This window comes from Triticum aestivum, chromosome 4A (genome assembly GCF_018294505.1).
Source record: "Triticum aestivum cultivar Chinese Spring chromosome 4A, IWGSC CS RefSeq v2.1, whole genome shotgun sequence".
Classification (NCBI taxonomy): Eukaryota; Viridiplantae; Streptophyta; class Magnoliopsida; order Poales; family Poaceae; genus Triticum; species Triticum aestivum.
In genome coordinates this window covers 189,512,147-189,534,261 of record NC_057803.1, presented here as the reverse complement: position 1 = coordinate 189,534,261, position 22,115 = coordinate 189,512,147, and positions in this window count along the sequence as shown.

Here is a 22,115-nt window from a genome sequence, read left to right as displayed (position 1 = left end):
TCAGTCAGTGGAACCAGTCTCACGTAAGAGTACGTGTAAGGTCGGTCTGGGCCGCTTCATCCCACAATGCCGCCGAATCAAGATTGGACTAGTAACGGTAAGCATATTGAACAAAATCAACGCCCACAACTACTTTGTGTTCTACTCGTGCATAGAAACTACGCATAGACCTAGCTCATGATGCCACTGTTGGGGAACGTAGCAGAAAATCAAAATTTTCCTACGTGTCACCAAGATCTATCTATGGAGAAACCAGCAACGAGGGGAAGGAGAGTGCTTCTACATACCCTTGTAGATCGCGCGCGGAAGCGTTCAAGAGAACGGGGTTGATGGAGTCGTACTCGTCGTGATCCAAATCACCGATGATCCTAGCGCCGAACGGACGGCACCTCCGCATTCAACACACGTACGGAGCAGCGACGTCTCCTCCTTCTTGATCCAGCAAGGGGGAGGAGATGTTTATGGAGATCCAGCAGCACGACGGCGTGGTGGTGGAAGTAGCGGGATTCCAACAGGGCTTCGCCAAGCGCTGCGGGAGGAGGGAGATGTGTCATGGGAGGGAGAGGGAGGCGCTAGGGCTTAGGTGCGGCTGCCCTCCCTTCCCCCCACTATATATAGGGCCAAGGGAGAGGGGGGGCACAGCCTTGGCCCTTCCTCCAAGGAAGGGTGCGGCCAGGGAGGAGTCCATCCTCCCCAAGGCACCTAGGAGGTGCCTTCCCCCTTTAGGACTCTTTCTTTCCCTTATCTCTTGGCGCATGGGCCTCTTGGGGCTGGTTCCCTTGGCCCATATAGGCCAAGGCGCACACCCCTACAGCCCATGTGCCCCCCCGGGGCAGGTGGACCCCCTTGGTGGACCCCCAGACCCCTTTCGGCACTCCCGGTACAATACCGATAATGCGCGAAACTTTTCCGGCGACCAAAACAAGACTTCTCATATATAAATCTTTACCTCCGGACCATTCCGGAACTCCTCGTGACGTCCGGGATCTCATCCGGGACTCCGAACAACTTTAGGGTTACCGCATACTAATATCTCTATAACCCTAGCGTCATCGAACCTTAAGTGTGTAGACCCTACGGGTTCGGGAGACATGCAGACATGACCGAGATGACTCTCCGGTCAATAACCAACAGCGGGATCTGGATACCCATGTTGGCTCCCACATGTTCCACGATGATCTCATCGGATGAACCATGATGTCAAGGACTTAATCAATCCCGTATACAATTCCCTTTGTCTAGCGGTACGATACTTGCCCGAGATTTGATCGTTGGTATCCCGATACCTTGTTCAATCTCGTTACCGGCAAGTCTCTTTACTCGTTTCGTAACACATCATCCCGTGATCAACTCCTTGATCACATTGTGCACATTATGATGATGTCCTACCGAGTGGGCCCAGAGATACCTCTCCGTTTACACGAAGTGACAAATCCCAGTCTCGATTTGTGCCAACCCAACAAACACTTTCGGAGATACCTGTAGTGTACCTTTATAGCCACCCAGTTACGTTGTGACGTTTGGCACACCCAAAGCACTCCTACGGTATCCGGGAGTTGCACAATCTCATGGTCTAAGGAAATGATACTTGACATTAGAAAAGCTTTAGCATACGAACTACATGATCTTGTGCTAGGCTTAGGATTGGGTATTTGTCCATCACATCATTCTCCTAATGATGTGATCCCATTATCAATGACATCCAATGTCCATGGTCAGGAAACCGTAACCATCTATTGATCAACGAGCTAGTCAACTAGAGGCTTACTAGGGACATGGTGTTGTCTATGTATCCACACATGTATCTGAGTTTCCTATCAATACAATTCTAGCATGGATAATAAACGATTATCATGAACAAGGAAATATAATAATAACTAATTTATTATTGCCTCTAGGGCATATTTCCAACAAGCCATACGTCATATTGGAGAAATACTTGAAGCAAGACTTCGTTATACTCAGGAATACCTGAGGGAGGTGCATGCAGAGATGATGGAGATGAAGCTCATGGCCACCATGATGAAGTAAAAGATCGATGATTTCAGGGATCACATCGCACAGTTCCATTGAAACTAAACATCTTCAAGAAGGACAAATGAAGGAATGAAGTACTATTGGATTTAAAGGAGATGTAATATTGTAATATGGAACAATAGTAACTCCAAGGATGAGTTAAAGATATACAAGTATTGAAGTGGGCCATAACCCATAGGACCCATGATTTAAAAGGAACAAGCATGACCTTGTTGTAGGAAGAATTATGGAAGAAGCTGTGATTTCATCAGCAGTCATTTCATAGGAGGTTACGTAAACCCGACAACTGTGAAGAAATGATAGATGTTTTGCTTGGCTTGCAGAACCAACAGATTTACCCGAACCCAGATTGTGGAGAAGAGATGTTCTGCAAAGCTTGTGAGGGTGCCCAAGTGTTAAAATACATGATTCACTATCTGTGTATGTCGTAATGATTCAAGTACGGGATAGATTGGCCCCCATACCGGAGACTTCGATCATGAGCTACCATATGTTGACGGAAAATCAGAGAACCTTAAAACCCTAGAAGAGTGTCAACACGACAAACCAAAAGCCTTAGGATGGTAGGACGATGGAAACCCTGTACAGGCACCTGTTGCCAATCGTAGGTTATGCGCTGAGGTTCAACCCAGACCCATTTCCTGCAGGAGAAACCAAAATTTATCGACCATCATGAGGTTTTCGATAGTTGTTTAGCATTGGCACTAGACCCGTCAAGACTCGGAAGGATCTTATTTTGATGCAAGGACTCCACATTTTGAGGAAAAAGGTCATGCCCTTACCGGAAGAGCGCTAGTGAAAGAGTTATCTCAGAGAATATGAGAAGACCGACATGGTCAACCCAAAGGACGGAGTACATGAGTTTTGTCGGAACTGTAACCATAATTCTAAGGGTGGTAGCACCCCATACCTTGGGTTGAGTAATGGATTTTCAAGGAGACCCCCCAAACCTAACCTTCTTTCTAGCCTCTCCGAATCTCGAGGACGAGATTCATTTTAAGGGTGGTAGTTTGTAACATCCCAAAATTCTAAATTTTGGAATGTTATATTAAATAAATAATTATGATCATTTGTTTGTTTGTTGTGTGATTGATTGCGTGAAATTGAGTGGAATTGAAACTTTTTTGAAAGTTGAATGAGAGGGAATAAAAGGACTTTCCCAAAAATTTCATCTTGCATTTTTTAATATCCATGAATTCAGATTCATCTCATCACAAAACCCTAAAGTGAAGATAATATGACTTCTTCCATTTAAAGAAATAAAAAGGGGTTTGAAAATGATTTGAATTCCATTTGAAACATTTCAAATTTAGAAACTTTAAGCAACGCAATGAGTTCATAGAATGACTTCTTCAAATTTGAAGAAAGAGAGTTGGGAGTTTCAAAGGAATAATTTGGAAGTCACTTTGAAGTTATTTGAAACTCATTTTCCATTTGAAGTTGTTTGGAATTCCAAATTTAAATCCAATTGGGAGTTATTTGGGTTTCTATTCAAATTATTTTTCTCCTAAAAATAAATAAATGGAAATAAGGGTAAAATGACCCCCTTAATAGAAAATTTGGAGAAAATAATTTTGGTATTTTAAAAATGATTTTTATTGATTTTAAATGCAACAGTAGCATTGTTTGACTTTTATGAATTTTTGTGGAATTTAGTTGAACTTGAAAAATAGTTCATCTTATTCGGGATATTGTTCTGAACATTTGGGTATATAATATGCCTATGTATTTTTTCCCTATGTTGCATTTTTTGCTTTCTTTCTATTAAAAAAACAAAGCACCGCCTGGACCGAACACTATTCAGCCCAGGAGCGCACGAGCCAGCCCAGCCGCGCTTCGGCCTAGGAGCCAGCCCCGCGCCCGAGAGCCAGCGCTCGCGCGCCCGCCTTCGCTCGCCCACCTCTTCTCTCGCTCGCATGCAACGCACGCTGCAGGTGGGGCCTAGCCCCATCATCCCCAACCTCCTGCTCGGCATAGAGCTCGTGAGCCTGCCGCCGCAACCGCTGCACCTCGTCCTCGCAGATAATGCTTATCCCGTAGCCCCCGCGCCTCCTCTCCGCTGGGGAGCTTCCTTGTCGAATAAAACGTGCCAGTAAACCGCCTCGACCCTATTCTTCTTCACCAAAATATTGCCCGAGTCTATGCACATCCGGTTGACAATTTCTTTGCCCCTAGGGACCACCGGAGACAACACCCCGATGACCCACGCCCTCGCCGGAGCACAGAGACGCCGTCCCCGCATAGCATGACCCCGACTGATAACCCACACGTATAGGGGACCGCAACAGTTTTCGAGGGTAGAGTATTCAACCCAAATTTATTGATTCGACACAAGGGGAGCCAAAGAATATTCTCAAGTATTAACAGTTGAGTTGTCAATTCAACCGCGCCTGAAAGACTTAATATCTGCAGCAAAGTAATTAGTAGCAAAGTAATATGGAAGTGACGGTAACAGAGGCAAAAGTAACAATATTGGTTTTGTAGTGATTGTAACAGTGGCAACGGAAAAGTAACTAAGCAAAGATCAATATATGAAAAGCTCGTGGGCATTGGATTGGTGATGGATAATTATGTCGGATGCAATTCTCATGCAACAATTATAACATAGGGTGACACGGAACTAGCTCCAGTTCATCAATGTAATGTAGGCATGTGTTCCGAATATAGTCATACGTGCTTATGCAAAAGAACTTGCATGACATCTTTTGTCCTACCCCCCTGGCAGCGGGGTCCTATTGGAAACTAAGGGATATTAAGGCCTTCTTTTAATAGAGTACCGGAACAAAGCATTAGCACTTAGTGAATACATGAAATCCTCAAATTACGGTCATCACCGGTAAGTATCCCGATTATTGTCACTTCGGGGTTAACGGATCATAACACATAATAGGTGACTATAGACTTGCAAGATAGGATCAAGAACTCACATATATTCATGAAAACATAATTGGCTCAGATTTGAAATAATGGCACTCGGGCCCTAGTGACAAGCATTAAGCATAGCAAAGTCATAGCAACATCAATCTCAGAACATAATGGATACTAGGGATCAAACCCTAAAAAAACTAACTCGACTACATGATAAATTTCATCCGACCCATCACTGTCCAGCAAGCCTATGATGGAATTACTTGCGCACGGCGGTGAGCATCATGAAATTGGCGATGGAGGAAGGTTGGCGATGACGATGGCGATGGATTCCCCTCTTCGGAGCCCCGAATGGACTCTAGACCAGCCCTCCCGAGAGAGATTAGGGCTTGGCGGCGGCTTCGTATCGTAAAATGCAATGAATCCTTCTCTCTGATTTTTTTTCTCCCCGAACGTGAATATATAGAGTCGGAGTTGAGGTCGGTGGAGCCTCAGGGGGGCCACGAGATAGGGGGGCACGCCCCCACCCTCGTGGACAGGGTGTGGGCCCCCTTGCATTGATTCTTTCGCCAGTATTTTTTTATATATTCTAAAAATATTCTTCGTGAAGTTTCAGGTTATTCCGAGAACTTTTATTTCTTCACAAAAATAACACCATGGCAATTCTGCTGAAAACAGCGTCAGTCCGGGTTAGTTCCATTCAAATCATGCAAGTTAGAGTCCAAAACAAGGTCAAAGGTGTTTGGAAAAGTAGATACGATGGAGACGTATCAACTCCCCCAAGCTTAAACCTTTGCTTGTCCTCAAGCAATTCAGTTGACAAACTGAAAGTGATAAAAAAACTTTTACAAACACTGTTTGATCTTGTTGTTGTAAATATGAAGAGCCATCATTCAAGTTTTCAGCAAATATTATGAACTAACCATATTCACAATAACATTTAGGTCTCATGTTTACTCATATCAATGGCATAATCAACTAGCGAGCAATAATAATAAATCTCGGATGACAACACTTTCTCAAAACAATCATAATATGATATAACAAGATGGTATCTCACTAGCCCTTTCTAAGACCGCAAAACATAAATGTAGAGCACCTCTGAAGGTCAAGGACTGACTAAACATTGTAATTCATGGTAAAAGAGATCTAGTCACGATCATACTCAATGTAAACTAATAGTAATACATGCAAATTACAACAGTGCTCTCCAACTGGTACTTTTTAATAAGAGGATGATGACTCAACATAAAAGTAAATAGATAGGCCCTTCGCAGAGGGAAGCAGGGATTTGTAGATGTGCCAGAGCTCGATTTTGAAATAGAGATAAATAATATTTTGAGTGGTATACTTTCATTGTCAACATAACAACCGAGAGATCTCGATATCTTCCATGCTACACACATTATAGGCGGTTCCCAAATAGAATGGTAAAGTTTATACTCCCCCACCACCAACAAACATCAATCCATGGCTTATCTGAAACAACGGATGCCTCCAACTAACAACAATCCTGGGGGAGTTTTGTTTGCAATTATTTTGATTTAAGCATGGGACTGGGCATCCCGGTTACCGGACATTTTCTCATGAGTGAGGAGCGGAGTCCACTCCTCTTGAGAATAACCCGCCTAGCATGGAAGATATAGACATCCCTAGTTGATACATGAGCTATTCGAGCATACAAAATAGAATTTCATTTGAAGATTTAGAGTTTGGCACATACAAATTTACTTGGAATGGTAGGTAGATACCACTTAAAGGAAGGTATGGTGGACTCATATGGAATAACTTTGGGGTTTATGAAGTGGATGCACAAGCAGTATTCCCGCTTAGTAAAAGTGAAGGCTAGAAAGAGGCTGGGAAGCGACCAACTAGAGAGCAACAACAATCATGAACATGCATTAAAATTAATCAACACTGAGTGCAAGCATGAGTAAGATATAATTCACCATGAACATAAATATCATGGAGGCTATGTTGATTTTGTTTCAACTACATGCGTGAACATGTGCCAAGTCAAGCCACTCGAATCATTCAAAGGAGGATACCACCCTATCATACCACATCACAACCATTTTAATAGCATGTTGGCACACAAGGTAAACCATTATAAACTCCTAGTTAATTAAGCATGGCATGAGAAACTATAATCTCTAATTGTCATTGCAAACATGTTTCATTCATAGTAGGCTAAATCAGGAATGATGAACTAATCATATTTGCAAAAACAAGATAGGTCGAGTTCATACCAGCTTCTCTCATCTCAATCAGTTCAATATATATCGTCATTATTGTCTTTCACTTGCACAACCGAACGGTGTGGATAATAATAATAGTGCACGTGCATTGGACTAAGCTGGAATCTGCAAGCATTTAATACACAGGAGAAGACAAGGTAATATGGGCTCTTGGTTAGATCAACCATAATGCATATGAGAGCCACTCAACATTTTCATCATGATCTTGTCCTCTCGACCCCCAAAGAAACAAAACTATTTACACAGGAAAACTCCCAACAAGCAAAAGAAGAACGAGAAATCTTTTGGGGTTTTCTTTTTCATTACTACTACTACAAGCATCGAAAATAAACTAGCTAAAAGCTACAACTAATTTTTTTGGTTTTTATTAAGGTTTTTCAAACACAAAAGAAGAAGGCTTAAAAAGAAACTAAACTAGCATGGATGATACAAAGAAAAAGTATGAGCACCGACAACTAGCATCAGTGTATGAACATGAATGTAATGTTGGTGAGGAATACATACTCCCCCAAGCTTAGTCTTTTGGCCTAAGTTGGTCTATGGCCACGGCTGGCCTGGTGGAAATCCAAAGTTGTAGCTGGGGTCATACTGAGATGCAGCAGCTACTGCCTAACGAGCTGCAGCTTGGAGGCGAGTTGCCTCCGTCCTCCTCTCGTACTCGTTCGCCTCCTCCCTGGTTATAACATATCTCCCTTTTGTCTGAAAGTCAAAGAAAGTAGGAGCAGGGAGAGTAACATGGACGGTGCGCCGTCTGTCAAAGATTAGTCGGTACTGGAGGAACTATTCCTTCCTCTCAACAAATTGATGATGAACCATAGCATTATAATCTAGATAAGAAGGAGGCAATTCTATATCATTCTCATGTATGGGTATCTCAAGAAAATTATCTACACGAGTTGCATAAATTCCACCAAACAAGTCTCCACTTAAACTATTAAGGTGCAACCTACATGCAACAATAGCCCCAAAGTTATATTGTTTATCACCTAATACCGCACTCTTGAGGACACTAAGATCTGGAACGCACATGTGACAAGCCTCATCTTTACCATTAATGCACCTACCCACGAAAAGATCAAAATAATATATAGAAGGAAAATGAATGCTCCCTATGGTAGCTTATGTGATTTCACTAGATTCCCCCACAGTAATACTAGCAAGAAAATCTTTATATTCAGATTTGCGAGGTTCACAAACATCGCCCAGTGTGGGAGTTTACAAGCAGTATTAAAATCTTCTAGGTCCATGGTATATCATTTATCATAAAGATCAAATAAAATAGTGTGAGAATTGCGTGAGGATGTAAATGTAAACCTTCTCACAAATGAATCAGTTAGGTAGTAGTATTACGGGCACTTATCTGACACGAGGCTCTCAAGATCAGCGTTACGCACATACGCGTCAAATTCTTCCTTGATGCCTGCTCGGACCATAAAATGTTCTTATGACCATTCACAAGGCCGCACTTGAGCTTCTCTTGGTAGTTCATAGTCCAGCTCACGTATCGCGAGCCTAGGTGCCTACTTCCTTGAGGACCCGCCTTGGTACATTTTCCTAAACATATTTCTACCTCTGAAAAATTTCTGAAATTTTTAGTAACTCAAAATAAAAGTGAACAAACTCAACAAGATTGATAGCAACTACTCCCACAAGCGCCTAGAGGCCATATCATGCAATAAAACTACTTTTGACCACATAAATTTGACATGCAAGCTCAAGAACAGGGTCACCTAAGCAGCAAAAAATTGCAAAAATAAAAAACTAGAACAAAAACTAATTTTACCATTGGAGGAGTCACATACCGAAGAACAATCCCCCAAAGCAGTTTTGTGAATCGAGCTTTGAGCAAGGAGATCGAAATGGCAGCAAGATGAGCTAGAACTCGGGTTTGAGCTGGTGGATGATTTTTTCTGGAGGAAGATGAAGTGTGTGGGTGCAAGAATAAGTGGAGGGGGCCCACGTGGGGTCCACAAGGCAAGGGCGCGCCCTCCACCCTCATGGGCACATGGTGGGTCCCCCTAGTGTGTTCTCAGTGCCAATAATTCTTAAATATTCTAGAAAAATCATATTGAATTTTCAAGGCATTTGGAGAACTTTTATTTTCGGGGTATTCTTTTATTGTTAGGATAATTCAGAAAACAGACAGAAAATACTATTTTGCTTTATTTAATCTAAATAATAGAAAGTAAATGGAGGGTACAGAGAGTTGTGCTTTCTAACTTCATCCATCTCATGCTCATCAAAAGGAATCCACTAACAAGGTTGATCAAGTCTTGTTAACAAACTCTTTCCGAATAACATGTAACCGGAGAATTTTTGAATAACACTAGGTTACCTCAATGGGGATATGCATGTCCCCAACAATAATAATATCATATTTCTTCTTGACAGTAGGAGGAGGAAATTCAAAACCTCCAATAATAATTGTTGAAGTTTTTCCAATAGAATTAATATTGTGGACTTGAGGTTGTTTCCTCGGAAAGTGTACCGTATGATCATTACCATTAACATGAAAAGTGAGATTGCCTTTGTTGCAATCAATAACAGCCCTTGCAGTATTCAAAAAGGGTCTACCAAGGATAATCGACATACTATCGTCCTCAGGAATATCAAGAATAACAAAGTCCATTAAAATAGTAACGTTTGCAACCACAACAGGCACATCCTCACAAATACCGACTGGTATAACAGTTGATTTATCAACCATTTGCAAAGATATTTCAGTAGGTATCAACTTATTCAAATCAAGTCTACGATATAGGCATAACACTAACACCGGCTCCAAGATCACATAAAGCAGTTTTAACATAGTTTCTTTTAATGGAGTATGGTATAGTTGGTACTCCTGGATCTCCAAGTTTCTTTGGTATCCCACCCTTAAAAGTATAATTAGCAAGCATGGTGGAAATTTCAGCTTCTGGTATCTTTCTTTTATTTGTGACAATATTTTTCATATACTTAGCATAAGGATTCATTTTAAGCATATCAGTCAAACACATACGCAAAAAGATAGGGCTAATCATTTCAGCAAAGCGCTCAAAATCCTCATCATCCTTTTTCTTGGATGGTTTAGGAGGAAAAGGCATGGGTTTCTGAACCCATGGTTCTCTTTCTTTACCGTGTTTCCTAGCAACAAAGTCTGTTTTATCATAACGTTGATTCTTTGATTGTGGGTTATCAAGATCAACATCAGGTTCAATCTCTACATCATTGTTATTGCTAAGTTGAGCATCAACATGAACATCATCATTAACATTGTCGCTAGGTTCATGTTCATTACCAGATTGTGTTTCAGCATCATAAATAGAAATATCATTGGGATTCTTAGGTGTGTCAACAACAGGTTCACTAGAATCATTCAAAGTCCTATCATTTTTCTTTTTCTTCTTCTTAGAAGAACTAGGTGCACCAACATTGGTTCTCTGAGAATCTTGCTCAATTCTCTTAGGGTGGCCCTTAGGATACAAAGATTCCTGAGCATTTTACCCCCTTTAGTCATAACTCTAACAACATTATCATTTTTCTTATCATTTAATTCATTGAGCAAATCATTCTAAGCCTTAAGCACTTGTTCTACTTGAGTGGTAACCATAGAAGCATGTTTACTAATAAGTTTAAGTTCACCTTTAATTCTAGACATATAATCACTCAAGTGTTCAATCATATAAGCATTATATTTCAATTGTCTACAAACATAAGCATTGAAGTTTTCTTGCTTAACAATAAAATTATCAAACTCATCTAAGCATTGGTTAGCAGACTTATAACGAGGAATATCACCTTCATCAAATCTATAGAGAGAATTTACCTTTACTACCTGTGTCGGGTTATCAAGACCGTGTATTTCTTCAGTAGGTGGTAAATTCTTAACATCTTCAGCTTTAATACCCTTTTCTTTCATAAATTTCTTTGCCTCTTGCATATCTTCAGGATTGAGAAATAGAATACCCCTTTTCTTCGGAGTCGTCTTAGGAGTTGGTTCATGAAGTGTCCAATCATTTTCATTACTCAACATATTATTCAATAACAATTCAGCTTTCTCAACAGTTCTTTCCCTGAAAACAGAACCAGCACAACTATCCAGGTGGTCTCTGGAAGCATCGGTTAGTCCATTATAAAAGATATCAAGTATTTCATTTTTCTTGAGAGGATGATCAGGCAAAGCATGAAGTAATCGGAGAAGCCTCCCCCAAGCTTGTGGGAGACTCTCTTCTTCAATTCGCACAAAATTATATATTTCCCTTAAGGCAGCTTGTTTCTTATGAGCGAGGAAATATTTAGTAGAGAAGTAATAAATCATATCCTGGGGACTACGCACACAACCAGGATCAAGACAATTAAACCATGTTTTAGCATCACCCTTTAATGAGAACAGAAACAACTTAAGGATAAAGTAAGAGTGAGTTTTCTCATCATTAGTGAACAAGGTAGCTATATCATTTAATTTAAGATGTGCCACAACAGTTTCAGATTCATAGCCATAAAAAGGATCAGATTCAACCAAAGTAATTAACTCAAGATCGACGGAGAAATCATAATCCTTATCAGAGATACAGATAGGTGAAGTAGCAAAAGCAGGGTCATGTTTCGTTCTCGCATTCAAGGATTTTTCTTTTAGCTTAGCTAACAATTTCTTAAGATCATATCTATCATTGCAAGCTAAAAAGTCTCTAACAGTTTATTCATCCATAACATAACCCTCAGGAACAACAGGCAATTCATATCTAGGGGGAGAATCTTCATCATCACTTTCATCAATATTACCAGTTTCAATAATTTCATTCTCTCTAACCCTAGCAAGTTGTTCATCAAGAAATTCACCTAGTTGCACAGTATTATCAAGCATAGAGGTAGTCTCATCATAAGCATCATGCAAAGCAGAAGTGGCATCATCAATAACATGCAACATATTAGAATGAATAGCAGGAGTAGGTGTCGCAAGTTTACTCATAACAGAAGGTGAATCAAGTGCAGAGCTAGATGGCAGTTCCTTACCTCCCCTCATAGTTGAGGGATAAATCTGGGTTCTTTTATCTTTCAAGTTCTTCATAGTGATCAACAGATATAAATCCCAAGTGACTCAAAGAATAGAGCTATGCTCCCCGGCAACGGCGCTAGAAAATAGCTTGATGTCTACTACACAACCTTCTTCTTGTAGACGTTTTTGGGCCTCCAAGTGTAGAGGTTTGTAGGACAGTAGCAAATTTCCCTCAAGTGGATGACCTAAGGTTTATCAATCCGTGGGAGGCTTAGGATGAAGATGGTCTCTCTCAAACAACCCTGCAACCAAATAGCAAAGAGTCTCCTGTGTCCCCGACACACCCAATACAGTGGTAAATTGTATAGGTGCACTAGTTCCGCGAAGAGACGGTGACAAGTGCAATATGGATGGTAGATATAGGTTTTTATAATCTGAAAATATAAAAACAGCAAGGTAACTAATGATAAAAGTGAGAACAAACGGTATTGCAATGCTTCGAAACAAGGCTTAGGGTTCATACTTTCACTAGTGCAAGCTCTCTCAACAAGGATAACGTACTTAGATCATATAACTATCCCTCAACATGCAACAAAGAGTCACTCCAAAGTCACTAATAGCGGAGAACAAACAAAGATATTATTGTAGGGTACGAAACCACCTCAAAGTTATTCTTTCCGATCAATCCATTGGGCTATTCCTATAAGTGTCACAAACAGCCCTAGAGTTCGTAGTAAAATAACACCTTAAGACACAAATCAACCAAAACCTTAATGTCACCTAGATACACCAATGTCATCTTAAGTATCCGCGGGTATGATTATACGATATGCATCACACTATCTCTGATTCATCTATTCAACCAACGCAAAGAACTTCAAAGGGTGCCCCAAAGTTTCTACCGGAGAGTCAAAATGAAAACATGTGCCAACCCCTATGCATAAGTTCACAAGGGCACATAACTCGCAAGTTGATCACCACAACATACATCAAGTGGATCACATGAATATCCCATTGTCACCACAGATAAGCACATGCAAGACATACATCAAGTGTTCTCAAATCCTTAAAGACTCAATCCGATAAGATAACTTCAAAGGGAAAACTCAATCCATTACAAGAGATACAGGGGGAGAAACATCATAAGATCCAACTATGATAGCAAAGCTCGCAATACATCAAGATCGTGCCATATCAAGAACACGAGAGAGAGAGAGAGAGAGAGAGAGAGAGAGAGAGAGAGATCAAACACATAACTACTGGTACATACCCTCAGCCCCGAGGGTGAACTACTCCCTCCTTGTCATGGAGAGCGCCGGGATGATGAAGATGGCCACCGGTGATGGAGCCCCCTCCGACAGGGTGCCGGAACAGGGTCCCGATTGGTTTTTTGTGGCTACAGAGGCTTGCGGCGGCAGAACTCCCGATCTAGGTTATTTTCTAGAGGTTTCTATATTTATAGGAATTTTTGGCGTCGTTCTCACGTCAGGGGGGTCTCCGAGTCGTCCACGAGATAGGGGGACGGACCCAGGGGGTAGGGCGCGCCCTCCACCCTCGTGGATAGCTCGGGACTCTTCTGGCCCAACTCTTTTACTCCGGGGGTTTCTTTTGGTCCATAAAAAATCATCAAAAATTGACACGTCAATTGGACTCCGTTTGGTATTCCTTTTCTGTAAAACTCAAAAACAAGGAAAAAAACAGAAACTGGCACTGGGCTCTAGGTTAATAGGTTAGTCCCAAAAATCATATAAAATAGCATATAAATGCATATGAAACATCCAAGATTGATAATATAATAGCATGGAACAATCAAAAATCATAGATACGTTGGAGAGGTATCAAGCATCCCCATGCTTAATTCCTGCTCATCCTCGAGTAGGTAAATGATAAAAACAGATTTTTTGATGTGGAATGCTACCTAACATATTTATCAATGTAATCTTCTCTATTGTGGCAAGAATATTCAGATCCGTAAGATTCAAAACAAAAGTTTAATATTGACATAAAAATAATAATGCTTCAAGCATACTAACAAGGCAATTATGTCTTCTAAAATAACATGGCTAAAGAAAGCTTATCCCTACAAAATCATATAGTCTGGCTATGCTCCAGCTACATCAATTAAATATTCAAATCATGCACAACCCCGATGACAAGCCAAGCAATTGTTTCATACTTTTGATGTTCTCAAACTTTTTCAATCTTCATGCAATACATGATGAAAGTGCAACTATCCCTGGGTGGTTTTGGTAATTCCTAACAACATATAGCTCATTGAGCTAACATTATCCCAAGATTAATATTTCAGGAAAAGTTCAATGAATGGCATGGCATGGATGAGGAAAGTGGATCCCTCAAAATTCTAAGGACAAAAAGTTTGGCTCAAGCTTCAAGATCAAGACTCTACATTTTATATTTTAGTGATCCAAGATCACATTGAGTCTATAGGAAAAGCCAATACTATCAAGGAGGGATGAGGTGTTGCTTAATGGCTTGCTTGCTCAAAGTGCTTAGTGATATGCTCCAAAACCCTCAACTACCTTCCCACATCCACATATGACCTAAACGTAAAGTCAAACTCGGCCCCACCGATTCTTTCTATCCAGCGCCACCGAGTTTCAAATGTCATAGCCACTGCCACAAACCCTAGGCAAATCGGTCTCACCGAGATGGGATTGTAATCTCTCTGTTTCCCTTTGTAACGTTTTGGTCTTACCGATATGAGCGATCGGTCCCACCGAGATTGCAATGTAAACTCTCTGTTTCCCTTTTGTAACATTTCGGTCTCACCGAAATAAGCGAATCGGTCCCACCAAGTTTACCTGACCAACTCTCTGGTTAGCTTATTACCAAAATCGGTCCCACCGAGTTTGTGTAATCGGTCACACCGAGATACGTTATGCCCTAACCCTAACCATATCAGTACTACCGAGTTGCATCTCACTCCCACCGAAAATCCTAACGGTCACTAGGTTTGCTGAATCGGTCCGACCGAGTTTAACCATTCGGTCCCACCGAGTTTGGCAAATTGTGTGTAACGGTTAGATTTTGTGTGGAGGCTATATATACCCCTCCACCCACTCTTCATCCGTGGAGAGAGCCATCAGAACATACCTACACTTCCAATACACATTTTCTGAGAGAGAACCACCTACACTTGTGTTGAGGTCAAGATATTCCATTCCAACCATATGAATCTTGATCTCTAGCCTTCCCAAGTTGCTTTCCACTCAAATATTCTTTCCACCAAATCCAAATCCTGTGAGAGAGAGTTGAGTGTTGGGGAGACTATCATTTGAAGCACAAGAGCAAGGAGTTCATCATCAACACACCATTTGTTACTTCTTGGAGAGTGGTGTCTCCTAGATTGGCTAGGTGTCACTTGGGAGCCTCCGACAAGATTGTGGAGTTGAACCAAGGAGTTTGTAAGGGCAAGGAGATCGCCTACTTCGTGAAGATCTACCGCTAGTGAGGCAAGTCCTTCGTGGGCGACGACCGTGATGGAATATACAAGGTTTCTTCTTCGTGGACCCTTCATGGGTGGAGCCCTCCGTGGACTCGCACAACCGTTACCCTCCGTGGGTTGAAGTCTCCATCAACGTGGATGTACGATAGCACCACCTATCGGAACCACGACAAAAACATTCGTGTCTCCAATTGCGTTTGAATCCTCCAAACCCTTCCCTTTACATTCTTGCAAGTTGCATGCTTTACTTTTCGCTGCTCATATACTCTTTTGCATGCTTGCTTGAATTGTGTGGAGATTGCTTGACTTGTGCTAAGATAGCTAAAATCTGCCAAAAACTAAAATTGGGAAAAGGCTAGATTTTTATTTGGTCAAGTAGTCTAATCACCCCCCCCCTCTAGACATACTTTCGATCCTACAAGTGGTACCAGAGCTTTGGTCTCCATTTGCTTTGATTTCCATAGCTTTTGGTGGTCATAGCCTTGGTTTCACAACCTAGGAGAGTATGGCGTCTAGCGAGGGAAATTATCACCGTAGAGGTCCTTACTTTGATGGTACTAATTTTGCTAGTTGGAAGCATAAGATGAAAATGCATATTCTTGGACATAACCCCGCCATTTGGGCTATTGTGTGTGTTGTCATGCAAGGTGAATTCTTTGATGGGAGATAACCGAATCGTGAAGCTACCATGGATGAGTTGAAGATGCTACAATACAATGCTCAAGCTTGTGATATCCTCTTCAACGGACTGTGCCCCAAAGAATTCAACAAAATCAGCCATCTTGAGAATGCAAAGGAAATTTGGGATACTTTGATTGATATGCACGAAGGTACCGACTCCGTCAAGGAATCCAAATTGGATGTGCTTCAAAGTCAACTTGACAAGTTCAAAATGAAGGATGGTGAAGGTGTCGCTGAAATGTACTCTAGGCTTGCTCTTATCACAAATGATATTGCCGGCTTAGGGAGTGAAGAGATGACAGATAGATTCATCATCAAGAAGATCCTCAGAGACTTGGATGGAAAATATGATACCGTGTGCACATTGATCCAAATGATGCCCAATTACAAAGATGTCAAGCCAACGGAAGTCATCGGAAGAATTGTTGCTCATGAGATGTCACTCAAAGATAAAGAGGAACTTCACAACAAATCAAGTGATGCTTACAAAGCCTCATGTGAAGCCCCCACATCATCGAGTGAGAATCAAACCTCCAATGAAGAATTGAGCTTAATGGTGAAGAACTTCAACAAGTTCTACAAGAGTAGAAGCAAAGAGAGAAGCTCCAAGTCAAGGTCCTACAATGACAAAAGATCTTCTAGTCGAGAGTGAAACTGCTACAATTGTGGAAGGCCCAGACACTATTCCAATGAGTGTACGGCCCCCTACAAGAGAAGAGAAGATTCTCCCAAGAGAAGAAGTAGAAGAGAAGAATCACCATCTAGAGAAAGAAGGAGTAGAGATGATCGTTATGAATGAAGACCCTAACAGAGAAGCAAGGATTCGGAAAGAAAGGACAAGTCATCAAGGAGCTACACAAAACGAAGATATCAAGCTCATGTTGGTGAATGGGTATCCGGCTCCGACTCCGACAACCACTCCGAGAGAAGCTATCACTCCGACTCCGAATATACTCAAGATGAAGGTGTTGCCGGTCTAGCACTTGTGACAACCAACTCCTACGACATATTTGACTCACCAAATGAAGGAGTTGGAACATGTGTCATGGCTAAAGGCCCAAAGGTATCACACCCCGAGTATGTTGATTTCAATAGTGATGAAGATGACTTGTTAGGTGTTGATGATTTACTTGTTGACAACTCTAGTGATGAATACTATGATGAAACGTCAATTAATCATGCTAATCAAGATAAAACGAACGACAATGATAAGGAGAAGATTGAGTCTCTAAATAAAGAACTAAATACTCTTAAGTTAGCTCATGAAACTATCTTAGGAGATCATCGAGAACTTTTAAGGACTCATGAGAAATTGCGCTTTGAAAAGCTCAACCTTGAGCAAGAGCATGAGTTCTTAAAAGCAATCAATGATGATCTTCGTAAGAAAAGTTCTTCTTACATTGCCAAGCGTTTACTCTTATCCACTTACATGCCTCAAGTCAAGTCTAGTAACAAGAACAAGAAAGATTCTTCCTCTAGTAGTAACAATAATCATGCTAAATCCAATATTGTTGCTTCTAGTAGTTCTCTTGATTCCACTAATGATTCTCTTAGCCAAGTTACACTTGAGCAAGAAAATAGGTTATTGAAGGGAATTATAGAGAAAGGTGTTTACAAGGAAGGCACCGGAAGGCACCGGAAGAATCAAGGTGTTGGTTTTGAACGAAAGTTCAATGCCAATGGAGTTGAGTTGTAAGAAGATCAATACCCCAAGACGAAGTTTGTTCCTCAACAAGAGAAGTATGATCCTACTTCTCTCAAAGGGACACAAGCTCAAGATGATCTTCCACCACAAGACCACAAGCAAAAAGGCAAGGACAAGCTTCAAGAGGAAATTGATGCATTTGAAGAAGCTCCTAAGGCCTTGGTCAAGTGGGTTCCCAAGACTACTTCAAGTTCCACTTCATCAAGTACAACTACAACACCGAGGATTCCCATCAAGATGGTGTGGATCCCGAAGAAGAAGAACTAGAGAGTTCTTGAGGGTGACTCCGCCAACATACTTCACTCTTATCATCTTGGCAAGAACAAGTGCAATCAACTTCCACATATTGCACTAGTTCAAGGAGTCACAAACCTTCTTGTTGGTAAGACAAGGGACAAGGTAACCTAAAAGCTTTCATAGACATCATCTTGTGTGTGCATCACTCTATGTCTATGGATATCCTTGTTTGTTCCTTGTGGGACTAACCCGTGTAGGTATTGAAAGTGCAACTCACTCCAATGGATAGCTCCAAATGATCTACATCAACATTGAGCATCCACATCTTCAACATCTACATGAAGTCATCATCGATAAAACCCAAGGTTAGTTCATCCCTCTTAGGGGATCTCACATCTAGGGGGAGCTTTTCTCTAAGAATTGAGCTAAAGCAACTCTAATGGTGTGAACACAACAATGCTTTATGTAAAAGTGGTAACCCCACTTGTGCTTAAACGATGAGTATGACCTATGATCAAATGTTCTCATTTGACTCCTAAGTCAATATACTCATATATAGATGACCTAGTCATCGCAAATTGTTTGATAGATGCTAGAATTGGTTGTGCATGCTTTGCCACATATTTCAATTGCCATTTTTTTGTGTGAGCATGTTGATTGCATATTTTACTCATTCGAGGACATCCACTTGTTGTTTTGATTGATTGGTTTTCTTTTCTTTTGCCAAGTGGATGGACAAGAATTCCTAAGAACCCTCTCTAGCTATCTATGCTTTTCTCGTCTCAAACTCTATTCATGCTACATCACAAAATTTGATCAAGTTAGATTCGAACCACTCTGTGTGAGGAGCACTCGGAGTCCCCGATTCATCATAGACTTAAACTTCCAAAACTTCTTTGTGCTTTTCGGTCTGACTGATTCCTCCATTTCGGTCATACCGAGATCACTAAGTCGATCTAGGTTTTCAATCTCGGTGCAACCGATTTGAACTTTTCGGTCACACCGAGTTGCTGTAACTGTCAACAGTTATGCATCTCGGTGTCACCGAGTTGTTCCACTCGGTCACACCGATAGGGTCGGGCTATATATACTCACGGGCAAAATTTTGGAAATTTCTCCGAAACCCCTTCGCCCACGCATAGCTTGCTCTGCCTCATGGGTCTCCGGATCATCCTCCTCGTCGCCAGTTGCCTCCTGCCGCTGGTCTCCGCCGCCGTCAACGGAATTCTTCCCCGCTGTTGCTGCCGTAGCGAGTTCATCACCGAACTAGGGTATGGACTCGATCACAGTGCTATCCCCGTCCGATTCCGAGCACATTGTGTTCATTATGATTCTTACCACGATTGAAATGCTTCTATCCAATCAAAACACTCCGTAGATTAGAGTTGAATTGAAAATTTAGGGTTAGGTTTTCGCCGAAACCATATCGGACCATCCGAGTTGTGGAACTCGGTACCACCGATTCGGCTCAGGCCATTGCACATGTAATTTTCGGTCTGACCGAGAATTGCAAATCGGTGTGACCGAGTTCAGGACTTTGTGAAACCCTAGAAGTCTCGGCGCCACTGAACTGTGACTCGGTCTGACCGAGTTCACTAGTTTAGGTTACAAGAGCTGCTTCGGTATCACCGAGTTTACAAATCAGTTGATCCGAAATGCTTTCTGTGGAAAACTAAAACTAAGTTTTTGACTCATTCTTTTGCAAAAATCTCTGTATTTTGTGATGCTCATCCACTCTATCTCATCTATATCTATTCACAGGGTCTGCTGTCAGTGTTTGTAGAGTGACAGCCAGAACAAGTCAGAGGAGCAGGTTCACATGAGTGAGGGCACTAGTCCCTCTAGCAGCTTAGATGATGGAAGCAGGAGCACTCCCAGCAACTTACCTAAAGCTGCCACCAGAACAAGGAAGAAGAAGATGACTTGGATGTCTATGCCAAGAAGAAGATGGATCACAACTCTATGGAAAACATGTACAAGGAGATTCCTGAAGATGATCTTGAGACTCACCAGTTTGGGTCAGTAAAACACTTGCTGTCAGGGCTGCCTACAATCAATTGGATCCTTAGGCACACTCTCTTGCCCAAGTCTGGTGATCACAGAATGATCAGAGGCCATGCAATTAACTTGTTACATATATTTGATGTGCCACAGAAGTTCAAGGTCATGAGCCTTATAGTTGAGACTATCAAGAGGACTACAGCTGACCAGAAAAGAAGTTGTGGATATGCCCCACAGATCCAGGAGTTGATAAACTCAAAGATGGGCACATGCACATACTTGTTGGATAAGGAACACTTGCCTACCTATCCTGACTTTGAGGACAATCAAGTTGTGATGAATGAGAATGAACCATCATCAGTACAAGCTCAAGAGAAGAAGGAGAAAGCAAAGAAAGAGAAGGCTGCCAAGATGCCAACTCAAGAGGAGGCATCTGAGTACTTTTTGAAAAGCAAGCAGGACTAGCTTGATTATTTGATTGCATCCACTCTGAGGATTGAGAAGGGACTGGCCACCCTGACTCAAAACCAGGAGAGCTTGGAAAGAATCGTGGAGCAAAAATTCTATGACTTGGATGTGAAAGTAACTGAGATTCAGTCTGTTGTGGAGCAACTTCAGGATGACATGCAGCAGAGGAAGGGCAAGACAACCACTGATGCATTTGCCAGAGTACCTCGAGCTCAGAGATCTGCTGCAGTGCCTGTACCAGACACTAGAGCCACCTCATCTGCACCAGCTACAACTTCAGTGCCACCAGCTCCAGCACCTACCCCAGCAGCTTCATCTACTTCGACTAAAGCCTTTGTTCTTGGAGTTCTCCGGACACCACCACCTGAAGACCAAGCCTGAGCGACGTTTTAGTGCTATGCATTTTCTATGAACTTTTTGGTAACTTGTTGCCAAAGGGGGAGAAAAATGTATAGATCATAGGCTTCGAGAGTGTCGGTGTACAAAAAGATGGGTACACTTTTTGTACCCCTATAACTGTGCACGGGCAGTCTGAGCCGCGAACACCACCACACCAAGCAAGGAAAGGGAGGTGAGCCAGGTTAAGACCTAAGCTCAAGAGAACTAGAACAACGCCAAGGCCAAGACCACGAAGAGCAAAGGGGACGAAACGGACTCCCCCGGCAAGATCCTTGCCGGGAGACAGTTCTAGCACCCCCAGCAAGACCCTTGCCGCAGCGACTCGTCCCGCGCCTACGGAGCAAACCACCCTTTAGTCCACTGCCCCTAAAGGGCAAGGACTAGGGAGACATCCCCATTGCGGCATGCAGATCTTTGTGAAGACATTCAAGATCAGATACGCACTAAGGAGACGAGAACCCTTGGCGGGATCCCAGCCGAGGAAGACCACAAGGCCCCCGGCAAGCGCCTTGCCGGGGATGACAGCAGGCGCCTCGGCAAGACCCTTGCCGGGGCCCCGGCAAGGCCCTTACCGAGGACACTCGCAGGGCCACCATCAGGCCCACTCCGACTAAACCTCCACCACCGCATGCATGCAGCTGCCGACCCAATCAGCTGGGCAGGCACCTGCGTGGCGGCATGCAGATCGTCGTGAAGACCCACCACTGCACCACATTAGCTGCTTGCCTACCTACGTGGCATCGCAGGCGTCACTGGCCAGGGCGCATGTCGACACAAGGAGCGGCGACGGACGAGACAGGTTTCTCCCCCGTCCCCGATAAAGCAAGGACACCTAAGCAAGACACATTAAATGCATGTTGTCATGTAATGCGAGGGATAACCTTGCATCACTGTACCCTTTCCACCTCCTGTGTGCCACTGTGGCAACCCCTTTTTCTATAAAAGGAGGCCCGAGGCGACCAGAGGAAGGATTTGGCTTTTTGGAGCTCCTCACGCCCCATAGCTAGCTTAAGAACA